The 13,105-nt window shown below is 44.5% G+C and overlaps 1 protein-coding gene across 3 annotated transcripts in view; it reads right to left on the bottom strand.

Moving 5' to 3' along the window:
• Positions 1 to 2,543, bottom strand: part of LOC128095665 (tripartite motif-containing protein 30A-like) — a 47,026-nt gene extending 44,483 nt beyond the window's left edge. For 2 of the 3 annotated variants that reach the window (XM_052714851.1, XM_052714846.1), the window contains exon 1: positions 2,357 to 2,543. The gene's annotated coding sequence lies outside the window, so the exon portion shown is untranslated. The remainder of the gene's footprint in view (positions 1 to 2,356) is intronic. The other variant, XM_052714849.1, reaches the window with a different exon arrangement.
• Between the last annotated feature and the right edge of the window lie 10,562 nt (positions 2,544 to 13,105).

Raw genomic sequence — 13,105 nt, 5'->3', positions numbered from 1 at the left:
GTTTTCTCTGGCTTTTGTGAACCCACTTAGTGCTGTGTAGCAGGGAGAGAGCTCAACATAGCTGAGGGGAGTTCAGTTTCTCACTCAGCTACACATTCCACACAAATGGGATAGTTGTGCTGCCCACCTTAAAAACCCCTCCTCCAGCCTCTTCTGTGTAACAAGACCTCTTCCCAGGGTGGGGTGGAGGGTATATAAGGCTTGCCTCTTCCTGAATAAACTGAGCTTGTTGTTTCTACATTTTCCCAGAGTCTGTGTGGTTTGACTCTGCGTCTACTTGGCCCCGGCCCCCAAAGGGAACAACAGCAAGGACCCTGCCACAGCCCTTGATTTGTATCTAAGGCTGTTGTTGGCCTACTAGCAGTAATTAATAAATTCTTTTAATTATAATTTGAGTGTGTAGTCTTTTCCTCCTGGATGTGAACTCTGTAACAAGTTAACGTGTTTCTTTAAGTTTTATGAAACTTCAAAGTACAATGTCATATGAGAAACAGTCCTTTTACAAATAGGCCAGGCAAATAAATTGTCCCAGGCTTACACAGAGCAGCTTAAGGTATACTCCCTCCTTGTGGCAAATTAACAGTGGGAAACACAAATGTGTGCATTTTAATATCCCATAACGTATGGCGGTAAAGAGAGTCAATGCCTGAGTTCAGAAGAGAGGTGTCCACAACTGATTAAGAGCAGGAGAGAGCAAAGGGAAAGAGGATGGGCTCATGACAATCCTCAAAAGTCAACCTGGACACAGAAGGCCTGGCCTGTGTCCTCTGGCATCTACATTAGCTTGGGTGAAGCTGGGATTCCCAGCTCCCTGTCCTTTCATGGCTGCTGTGGATATCACTCTGTATAAATAAAATGCTGATTGGCCAGTACCCAGGCAGGAAGTGTAGGCAGGACAAGCAGAGAAGGGAATTCTAGGAAGTGGAAGGCTGAGGCAGAGAGGCCTGCCAGCTGCTGCCATGACAAGCGAGATGTAAGGTACCGGTAAGCCACGAGCCACGTGGCAACTTATAGATTAATAGAAATAAGATAAAAGAAGTAGATAACAAGAAGCCTGCCACAGCCATACAGTTTATAAGTAATATAAGCGTCTGAGTGATTATTTTATATGTGGGTTGTGGGACTGCGGGGGCTTGGTGGGACCTGGAGAGAAGCTCTCCGGCTATACGTGGCTCTCAAGATCTTCCTAACAGCAGACATCTTTCAGTCTTTCACACCATTAAAATCAATCTGGAGCTTATTCTAATTCTTGAAAGGGACACAAGTCCTTGGGCTGCAATGTTCACCTGTAATCCCAGTGTCTGGGGAGGGTGACACAGGCCAGTTACATGAGGTTACCCTGGGCTATATAAGGGTATCCTGTCCAAAAAGAAACAGAAAAGCTGTCACTTCCAGAAAGTGTGCTCTCCCAGTGTTCTCACACTTTCTCTCCTCCTTCCCCTGTCACCTCCTTCTCTGTCTCTTTTTTTGGGATTGAATCCTGAGCCTAGTGCCCCAGCCCCCACCACTAACTTCATCCTAATAAACTGCACCTTCTTGATGTTTTTCTTTTCTTCTCTAGATAAGGTCTTTTTAGGTCCCCCAGCCAGTCTTAGACTTAGGATCTTCCTGCATCAGCTTTCTTTGTAGCTGGAATTACTGGTACAAAGTCTGGACTGAATTCCATCTAGGCATGGCAGACATGGACCAAGGGAAAGGCAGGCAAATGTAATGACTTCTGAGTAACATTAGCAATTCTGTACAGACCTGAGGCTGTTTCATAGGACAAGTAAATGTTTAAGAGGCTGCAGCAAGATTGGGACTTGCAATCACAGAGACAGTAGCAAAGGGAAGGAACCCATAGAATCATGGGTAATTCACCATTACACAGAGAGACCTTAAACTCTGTTTTCAAACACCATTCTGGCTTTACTCCTTCAGCGGAGGCGGGGTGAGGGGACATGGATGGACAGCAGCGTCTGTCTTGTAACAACAGATTCTTGGTACAGCCCAAATTAAACATGAGGAAAGAAGAGAGTGAACTCCACCTGGAGAAATACCTGGACCTGTCTGGCTCTTGAAACCTGTCTTTCTTTTTTTTTTTTTTTTTTTTTTTGGTTTTTCGAGACAGGGTTTCTCTGTGTAGCTTTGCGCCTTTCCTGGAACTCACTTGGTAGTCCAGGCTGGCCTCGAACTCACAGAGATCCGCCTGGCTCTGCCTCCCGAGTGCTGGGATTAAAGGCGTGCGCCACCACCGCCCGGCGAAACCTGTCTTTCTAAAGCCTCTCCTCCATCAGCCTCCTCAACCCCCTAGCACTCAGCAGGAAGCCAGCAGGCCCTCTTTCCCCGCCCCTTCTCAGTTTCAAATTAAACTTACCAAAACGAAGGGTGTTTTCTTTTCAATTCCTCCAAACTCTGCCCTCTAAATTGCTCTCAACACCTTCAGACACCAACCAAGAGATCCTGAATCTGTGGATGGGAGCGAATGGAGACCAGAATAAACGTCCTGAGGATTCAGTCTCTAAGTCTGACCTCTGGTGAATCAGGAGAGAAATGAAAGTTAAGACTTGAGGGCTGGAACTGAGAAAGAGAAACTACAGAGCTACCAACCAATGGGGTGCCACCACATCGGTGTATGCGGTTCAACCACCAGAGGGCGTCAGTCGCCTTGAGTCAGCGCTGCCTTTCTGGAGCTTGGGACATATTTGAGTGCTATAGGAACTTATGACACTTGTTCAGGCTCATGTCACAATCACCCCTAAGATCCCGATCCCCGGAAAAGCTGGCCCTGCTGAAAGAAAGCCTTCCCCATGGGCTCCTCTTGCACCCGAATTCGTGGCTGGGTTTTGCTTTAGTTGGCAGGTGTGATCCAAAGGAAGGAAATCAAAGGTGAGGGACAGAGCTGAAATGTTCCTCTGGAGTTGGACTTGGGCACTAACAGGATGAGAACAGGAAGGAAGCTGCAGTTCAGGACAGCTGCTGCACACTCAAGATTTCCCACTCTGCAGGGACAGCATGGGGAGGATTCCTGTGCAGAGCCATGCAGAAACACTTCCCCACACTCACAGCAGGTAAACTGGCAAGCTGCAGAGGACTCTCCAGCTGCCCAGTGCAGTCCTACAGATTATATATTCTGTTGCTGAACAGACCCAGTCCTCTTCCCAGTGCTCATATGATCCATCTTTGATCGGTCCCACAGCTCCTGCTGGCAGTCTATATAAAGAGCATGGATTAAGGAACCTTGTCCTCTCTTTGCATGCTTTTTCTTCCTCTCACTGCCATGTCCATTCCTTCACGGGCATTACAGCCTATTTCTTCAGAATTCTGACATACATTCAAGCAAAAGTATATATCCCTAGTAGCCCATGTATTCATTAGGGCTCCTCACACCTATAAGATTAATTAGCTCTAAATATATTAGGAAAAAAGATGAAAAGAATTATTTTATTTTTAAATCTTTTTTTCTCATTTCTTTTTCTTTTATTGTATGTGCATGGGTGTTTTAACTTTGTAGGTTATAAGAGGATATGCAATTCTTTGGATTGGCATTGCAGCTGGCTGTGAGAATTATTAAAAATGAAAGTAAAAAGGTAGTGGAGAGCTGTGATCTGCCATGTCAGCTGATGGAATTTTGTCAAGCAGCAGTGGTCACCATGTGGTCCGTGCCACTTTGCCCAGCAGTTCTGAGCTCCTGGGAAATGGACACTTGATCAGCTACTCTCACTTTCTCCACAGCTTAGCCCTGGGCTTTCAGGGGTTCCTCATTAATCCACTACTAATGTGCTAGTCTGCTGGTGCTATGATAAAAAAACTAGTAACAAAATACTACAAACCAGGGGTTTTTGTTTTGTTTGGTACTGGATACTATAGAGAGAGGCAGAACTGGAGACATGAGGATGTTGAGGAACAGCCTATTGTGAGTAGCCTGCACTACCACCTGAGGTCATGGTGGTGTCCAGGCCTGTGCTGACACCGAGGGCCATGTCAGGGTCCATGGCTGTGCAGCAGCAGGGGTCTGGGATGATGTCGGTGGCCCATGTCACCACCAAAGGCCATGTGAGCACCCTGGTCTAGGCTGCTTCCTGGGGCCATGTTAATGTCTGAGGGCTGCACAGAACTGACTCTGACCTGCCTCTCACCAGCTGGAGAGTCAGCCTCCCCTGGGAAGCACAGTAGAGCTGGCCCCGGTGGTCTGCCTGTAGGAGAGCTGGCCCCACACCTGGACTTGGGAAAGCAGGCTCTGTACCTTGTGGGCAGTGCAGTAGAGGCTGGCCCTGGTGGTGTGGGCACCGGAGAGCAGTCCCTCCCCTCAGCACGTTAAGTCATGACACAGACCCATGTCTACTAGGTCTTGTGGGCCGCAAGAATATATTAAGAGATTCAGCTGTGTATTACAGCTATACTTTTACCCAGCCAAGGGTCTGTCAAAAGGCAAGCCATTTATTATGAATATTTGGTGCTATACAGTTTTAAATATTTCAGCTGTTATCTGCTATGAAATTCTTGTGTGCCCAAATACTTCCAAACCATTTTGGCAAACAGCTAAGCTTCTCAGACGCTGTTCCACTAGGTACTACCTTTCCTGCTGAGCCTAGGAGACTAACAGGCTACCAGATGTATAGCTTTGTTTATTGTGCAAATCAAGTTCAGATCTTCCACAGTCCCAGAGCAACTTCTGAGGGATTTCCTCTCCCCTGGTGCTTCCAGCTGTGATGCAGATTGACTAGCTGTCAGTACTCCTCCCCCACCCTGTCCGGAAACTGGTTGTAGAGAAAAAGAGTGGCAGCTTTACTTTTAGTGACTTATAGATATCTTTACCCTATCACCTGTGAGTTTATAGTTTGAGCACATTTGTGATAGACTCGTAATATTTTCACCTAACCACAGTAAGGATAGATTCCTAGCACATAAACTCCTTCTCTGATTTATTCCAGCTCCTATCTAACTCCATCTTTATTCTCTTCCCCTTTTGGGGTTGCAAATGAAGTTGCCAGGAAGCTTCTCCTGGGGACCTTGCAATTCTTACGTTGTATTGTAAACATGAAGGTGTTGCTGGAGTGAGGGGAATACTCATTCATTGTTGGTGAGAGTGCCATTATGGAAATCAGTGTGGAGCTTCCTTAGGAAGATGTGAATTGTTCTGTCTGAAGATCCAGCTATACTACTCTTGAGCATATACCCAAAGGATATTTCATTCTATCAAAGAGACATTTACTCAACCATGTTCCTTGCTGCCCTATTCACAACAGCCAGAAATTGGAATCAACCTAGATACCCCTCAGTGGATGAATGGATAAAGAAAGGATGGTACAATTACACAAGGGAATGCTACTCAACCTTTAAAAGGAATGAAATCATGAAATTCACAGGTAAATTGATGGAACTAAAAAAAAAAAAAAATCCCAAGTGAGGTAACCCAGACCCAGAAAGACAAATATGGTATATATTCACTTTTATGCAGATGGTAGCTGTGAAGTCAATGATAACGAAGTTACAATCTATAGAACCAAAGAGATTATATACAAATAAGGGACTAGGTAGAAGGAATGATTTCCCTAGGAAAGGGAACTAGAATAGATAGTTATGGTTGAACAAGAGGCAAGGAATGGGAGGATAAAACAGGGGAAAGGAGGAAAGAGGGAGATGAGGAAGGGAAGATGTTGAGGAACAACAAAAATTGAGCACCATTTTAGGGGTCACTTGGAAACCTAACACAGTAGAAGCTTCCTAAGTATGTACATATCTGAAGGTGATCTAAATGCAATTGACCAATAATAGGGGAGAGAGAGCCCCATCTAGACATCTCTTTTACCAAATGAAGATCCCAGTACTGGGAATGGATTACATCTAATTGAGTTATGGGACAAAGAGGTCCCATGAGAAACTCCAAGGAACCCAGGCTGTTGCCAAAACCATAGGTTTCTCTCCACAAACTAACAGCAAGGCCACATTGCTGTAGACAACAGCTACAATATTCATGGAACATGGAGAAGTTGAGCTGGTGTCTACACAGAGCCTTCACCCCTATGTGCTAGTGTTCTTGGTACCAGAATTTACTTTGCATGCTACCAGAGGACAAAGGTAAACACCAACCCAGATACAAAGCCTTGAATCTACAGTGTTGTCCCTCCTGCAAGATACACCAGTGCAATGGTGGCACAAGGCTTGTGGGAGGAGCCAACAATTGGAATAGGACAGAGAAAACAAGCAGAAGGAAAAGAACTAAAGAAAAAGAACAAGAAACACATACAGACACAGAAACGTACACATTCAAACCAAGGGAATGCCATAAAGACACAAAACTGGAAACTATACCATAGACACAAAGGACCTGTAAGTTTGAAAAAAATAAATTCCATGACACAACATTATGAGATAAAGAATCCCCAAAGATGCCCTTGAGTTCATTTTCTGTTGGCCTCCTACTGCCAGGCATAGACCACGCCCTAAAGTAGTAGTTTCTTTTGGGTTGGGGATTTAGCTCAGTGGTAGAGTGTTTGCCTAGCAAGCACAAAGCCCTGGGTTCAATCTTCAGCTCCAAAAAAAGAAAAAAAAAAGGTAGTTTTGACAGTGAGACTCCCTTGGAGAAAAGTATTTTTTTATTTGCAAATGGTTATTAATTGAAGATAGATTCTGGGTTGTGGATGGGCTGGCTGTATGTCCACTTCTTTCATTCTAAGACTCCATCCGGTGAAGACCTATGCTGGCTTGTTAATATACATAAAATTACATTAAAACAAAATAAATAAATGAATCAGTAAAATGCCCATACTATCTAGGGCTGGAGAAAGGGCTCAGTGGTTAAGAATGTTTATTGTGCTTTCAGTGTCTTTTTTTTGTTTGTTTGTTTTTTGTTTTGTTCTGTTTGTTTCTTGTTTTTGTTTGTTTTTTGAGACAGGGTTTCTCTGTGTAGCTTTGCGCCTTTCCTGGAACTCACTAGGTAGCCCAGGCTGGCCTCGAACTCACAGAGATCCGCCTGGCTCTGCCTCCCGAGTGCTGGGATTAAAGGCGTGCGCCACCACCGCCTGGCTGCTTTCAGTGTCTTAGTTAGGGTGTCTATTGCTGTGATTCAACAACGTGACCAAAGCCATTTAGGGAGGAAAGTGTAACACAAATCTTAAAAGGTCTTATAATAAAACACCCAGAGCCAGATATTGGGGTGAAAGCTAAAAAATCAGAGAAGAACAGCCAGCCACTAGCTTACCTCTACGAAATCCTCAGCCTCAAGAGAGCCAGTTCCTGTTTCCTCAGGCCTTATATACCTTTCTATGTCCTGCCATATTACTTCCTGGGATTAAAGGCATGTGTCACCACTGCCTGGTTCTGTTTCTCTCATGTAGCCCAGTGTGGCCTTGAACTCAGGAGTTCTGAACTCACAAGTGATAAGATTAAAGGTGTGTGCCACCACTACCTGACCTCTATGTCTAATTTGATGGCTGGCTCTGTCCTCTGATCCCCAGGTAAGCTTTATTGGGGTACACAATATATCACCACAGGAAAGTGTCTACTTGGCTTATGCTTCCATATTCCTGTTCATCATGGAAGGAATTCTATTGTAGTCTTACAGAACCAGCCTCAGGCTGCAGGCATGGCTAAAAGAGAAAGCCAAAGTGTCATGAAACTTAGACTTTTTTTCTGAGGGGTTAGGGAAAATACCACAAACACCTATTTTCTTGATGGTTGCTTTTCTTTATTCTCTCATGTTGCCTCCGAATCTCTTTGTTTTTTACAGCTATATATACCCAACAGAATCTTCAGGCAGATATAGGAGTTACATTTGAAGGTCACATTCCATTTCTTAAGTGGTGATTATAAGAAACAATGAGTATGTAAACATTTTTAATTAATTAATTTTTTATTCATTTTACATACCATCTAGAGTTCCCTCTCCTTCCTCACCTCTTGCTCCCCCCTCTCCACACCCACCCTCATCTACTCCTCAGAAAGTATAAGGCCTCCCATGGGGAGTTAACAAAGCCTAGCACATTCAGTTGATCCAGCACCAAGCCTCCCCCCACCCCCCAGCATCAAGGCTGAGGAAGGCATCCCACCATATGGAATGGGCTTCAAAATGCCAGCATAGATCCTGGTCCCACCGCCAGGGGTCCCACCAAACAGACCAGGCTACAAAACTGTTGCCCACATGCAGAGGTCCTAGTTTGTACAGTCCCATGCAGGCTCTCCTGCTGCCATTCTAGTGTCTATGAATTCCCACAAGTTCAAGTCATCTGTCTCTGTGGGTATCCCCATCATTATCTTGACATCCCCGCTTCTTGCTCTTATAATCCTCTTCCCTCTCTTTGACTGGACTCCCAAAGCATGGCCTGGTGCTTGGATGTGGGTCTCAGCATTTGTTTCCATCAGTTACTGGATGTAGGTTATAGGATGACAATTAGGGTAGTCACCAATCTAATTACAGGGGAAGGCCAGTCCAGGCACCCTCTCCATTATTGCTAGGGATCTTAGCTGGGGTAATCCTCGTGGATTCCTGGGAATTTCCCTAGCATCAGGTTTCTTCCTAGCCTGGTAATGGCTCCCTCTATCAAGATATCTCTTTCATTGCTCTCTCACTCCATCCCTCCCCTAACAGGACTATCCCATTCCCTCATGTTCTCATCCCCTATGCTCTCCCCTTTATCAATACCCCCTTCCCAGTATACCAAGAAGATCTCATCTCTTTCTCCTTCCCAGGGTGATCCATGTGTCCCTCTTAGGGTCCTCCTTCTTACCTAGCTTCTCTGGAGCTGTGGATTGTGGTCTGGTTATCCTTTGCTTTACATCTAGTATCCACTTATGAGTGAGTATATACCATGTTTGTCTTTCTGAGTCTGAGTTACCTCACTCAGGATGATTTTTTCTAGTTCCATCATTTGCCTAGGAATTTTATGATATTATTTTTTTAACAACTGAGTAATACTCCATTTTGTAAATGTATCACATTTTCTTTATCCACTCTTTCATTGGGGGATATCTAGGTTATTTACAGGTTCTGGCTATTAAGAATAATGCTGCTATGAACATAGTAAAAATATGCAATGCTTCATGAATTTGCGTGTCATATTTTCAGTGATCCTTTCTATAGTTCGTTACTATGTGAACATTTTTTTTTTTTTTTTTTTTTTTGGTTTTTCGAGACAGGGTTTCTCTGTGTAGCTTTGCGCCTTTCCTGGATCTCGCTCTGTAGACCAGGCTGGCCTCGAACTCACAGAGATCCGCCTGCCTCTGCCTCCCGAGTTCTGGGATTAAAGGCGTGCGCCACCACCGCCCGGCCTATGTGAACATTTTGAACTAACTCCCTGCAATTAGAGGGTAACTGGAGACTGCTGAGTCTCCAGGCAAGGAGTCCATAAATCCTCTAATGAAGGCTCAAGCCAGCATTCTTGACAAACTGTTTGTCTTTTACCATTAGCTCAAGTCTGTGTTCTCCAAGATACTATGAAAATATAGCACTTAAATTTTTAAAAAATATTTTTTATTAAGAAATTTTTTATTCATTTTACATACCAACCACAGATCCTCCTCTCTTCTGTCGTCCTGCACCCCATCCCCCAGCCTTCTCCCCCAACCACCCCCTATTCTCTCCTCTGATAAGGTAAGGGCCTCCCATGGGAAGTGAGCAGAGCCTGGTATATTTAGTTGAGGTAGGTCCAAGCCCCTCCACCTGCATCAAGGCTGTACAAGGTTTCCCACCATAGGCACTGGGCTACAAAAAGCCAGTTCGTGCACCAGGGATGGATCCTGATCCTTTTGCCAGGGGGCCCCTTAAGCAGATAAAGCTACACAACTGTCTTGCTTATGCAGAAGGCCTAGTCCAGTCCCATACAGGCTCCATAGCTGTTGGTCTAAATTTCATGAGTTCCCACCAGCTTGTTTTGGTTGTCTCTGTAGGTTTACCCATGTTGATATTGATGCTTCTTGCTCATAGAATCACTCTTCTCTCTCTTTGACTGGACTCGTGGAGCTCAACATGGATAGCACTTAAATCTTAAAATGTACTTTTTGTCCTGTGTGTTACTTTTAATTATCTAAGAACACCTGCAGCCCTCATAAGGGACTACAGAGTCAACTTATTTTTTGGTAGCCTTGACTGGTCAGAATATATTTTCACAAATTGAGGTCAGGAATGCATGCAAGGACTTAATCATTTGCCAGCTAGCTCTAATTGCGCTTTATTGTATTTATGACCTTGCCAGATAGCTAAGTATGTCCTTGTGAACTAGACTGCTTTTCCTTGGAATACTTTTGCTCAAAACCATTAGCAAGGCAGCTGGTCTAGTTAAAGTGTGACTCATAGATCTTGTGTGGAACAATAGGCCTAGCTATGAAACATTATTTTTATTCATCAAAATTATACAACTTAAGGAGGACTCATCTTTTTGACAATCCACAGATATAAATGCCCAGTGAGATGTATTCATGAGATAAACACACTACAATACAGGTAATGGGGTACTCCCCAGATGTAAATGCAACATATCAGATACCAGAGAAAAGCATGTAGCAGAAACAGTGTGAAAGCACAGCATAAGCAAAAGACATTCTGGAGTCTGTATTCTTATAAGCCTTGCTTGAACCATACATCCCCATCAGAGAGCTGAATTTCTGATGGGCTGACACCCGTACTTCAATGGCCATCTGCTGTTCCTCTGACACAATTGGCTACTAGCAGAATTCAGGACAAGAACTCAAGTGGGGCATAAACCAAAGGCTAGGGATGATGCAGAAGCCATAGGGAGGTGCTAATTACTGACTTGCTCCTCATGGCTTGCTCAGCCTGCTTTTGTATGGAACCCAGGACCACCAGCCCAAGAATAGTACCACACACAGTGGGCTGGGCACTCTCCCATCAATCACCAATTAAGAAAATACCATACAGGCTTGGGTACACCCTGATCTTATGGACGGATTTTCTCAATTGAAGGTCCTTCCTATCTGATGACTGTATCTTGTATCAAGTTGACATAAAACCAGCCTGCGCTGGGCGGTGGTGGTGCACATCTTTAATCCCAGCACTTGGGAGGCAGAGGCAGGTGGATCTCTGTAAGTTTGAGGCGAGCCTGGTCTCCAAAGCGAGTTCCAGGAAAGGTGCAAAGCTACACAGAGAAACCCTGTCTTGGGGGGAAAAAAAAGAAAAAAGAAAAAACCAAAACAAACAAACAAAAAAACCAGTCTGCACACAGAGGAGCCAAGTTCAGTTCCCACCACCAGTATAAGGCAGCTCACAACTGCCTGTAACTTCAGCTTCAGGCAGCATATCTGACCACCACAGCCTTCCCTACATAAGTATATACACACAGGCAGACACACAAGTATACAATTCATAACAAAAATGAATCTTTCTTTTAAAGATACACTAAGGAACATTAACTAGGTTTGTTCAATCCAAACAATAAGGCTCCAGACAGAACTTGTTTCTTTTGTGATTGGAGTAAAACTGTTTTTTTTTCTTTTTCTTTTCTTTTTTCTTTCTTTCTTTCTTTCTTTTTTTTTTTTTTTTTTTTTTTTTGGTTTTTCGAGACAGGGTTTCTCTGTGTACTTTGTGCCTTCCCTGAATCTCGCTCTGTAGAACAGGCTGGCCCCGAAATCACAGAGATCCGCCTGCCTCTGCCTCCCGAGTGCTGGGATTAAAGGCATGTGCCACCACCCGCCCGGCTGTAAAACTGTTTCTTCAAGAATGATGAAACTTCAAAGAATTGCTTGTTAGAAAATCGAGAGCCACTCTCATTCCAGAACCAGGTGCTTCCCTAGCCAACCTTCGGCTACTCATCTTCAGTGGGCACATCATCACCAGTTTCTAAATGTGGCACATTTCTATTGTTGCCGTGAGTCACGTACCCTTTATAAAGCCCTCTCCTTCATTGCCTGCTTTCTTCTTTTCCATCTCAGAGGCAGCTCTTTATTTGCACCCCTTGTAGCTAGAGAATTTCTCTCCAGCTCCTGCCAAGTCCCGCCAGTTCCAGAGCCCACTTATAAAATAAACACACAGACTAGTTAAACTGCTTGGCCATTAGCTCAGGGCCTATCATTGTCTAGCTCTTACTCTTTTTTTTTTTTTTTTTTTTTTTTTTTTAAACAGGGTTTCTCTGTGTAGCTTTGCGCCTTTCCTGGATCTCGCTTTGGAGACCAGGCTGGCCTCGAACTCACAAAGATCCGCCTGCCTCTGCCTCCCAAGTGCTGGGATTAAAGGCGTGTGCCACCACCGCCTGGCCTAGCTCTTACTCTTATATTTAGCCCATTTCTATTAATCTATACTTTGCCACGTGGCTCGTGGCTTATTGGTACCTTACATCTTCCTTGTCCTGGCGGCGGCTCCAGGCAGTCTCTCCCTTCCCTTCCTGTTTCCTCAATTCTCCTCTCTGTTAGTCCTGCCTATACTTCCTGTCTGGCTATTGGCCAATCAGTGTTTTATTTATATAGAGCAATATCCACAGCAACCCCCTACCCAATAAATCTCTTGTCTGAGGTCTCTGGGATGGTGTGACCTTTGCAGTACTCCAGACACTCTGATCACCACAACTGATGTCATATTAGAAATTGTTCTTTTTCCAAATAGGCCTGGGCAAATAAATTGTCCCAGGTTTCCTTTACTAGGGGAGTATTACCCAGAGCAACTTAATGTGTACTCCTTTCCTGTGGGAAATTTTAAATTTGGACAACCCTAATATGTGCATTGTAATATCTCCTAACATATGGCGGTAAAGAGAGTCAATGCCTAAGAAGAGGTGTCCCACAACCAATTAAGAGCAGGAGAGGCCAGGCGGTGGTGGTACACGCCTCTAATGCCAGCACTTGGGAGGCAGAAGCAGGCAGATCTCTGTGAGTTCAAGGCCAGCCGGGACTACAGAGTGAGTTCCAGGAAAGACATAAAGCTACACAGAGAAACCCTGTCTCAAAAAAGAAAAAAAAAAAAAGAGCAGGAGAGAGCAAAGGGAAAGAGGATGGGCTCATGACAATCCTCAAAGTCAACCTGGACACAGAAGGCCTGGCCTGTGTCCTCTGGTGTCTACATTACCTTGGGTGAAGCTGGGATTCCCTGCTCCTTGTCCTTGTATGGATCTCAAGATCTTCCTAACAGCAGACATCTTTTAGTCTTTCATACCATTGAAATCAATCAGGAGCTTGTGCT

Source organism: Peromyscus californicus, unplaced genomic scaffold, assembly GCF_007827085.1.
Source record: "Peromyscus californicus insignis strain IS unplaced genomic scaffold, ASM782708v3 Scaffold_4__1_contigs__length_199733344, whole genome shotgun sequence".
Classification (NCBI taxonomy): Eukaryota; Metazoa; Chordata; class Mammalia; order Rodentia; family Cricetidae; genus Peromyscus; species Peromyscus californicus.
Note: the sequence above shows the minus strand (reverse complement) of the source record. Positions and strands in the feature narration are given on the sequence as shown.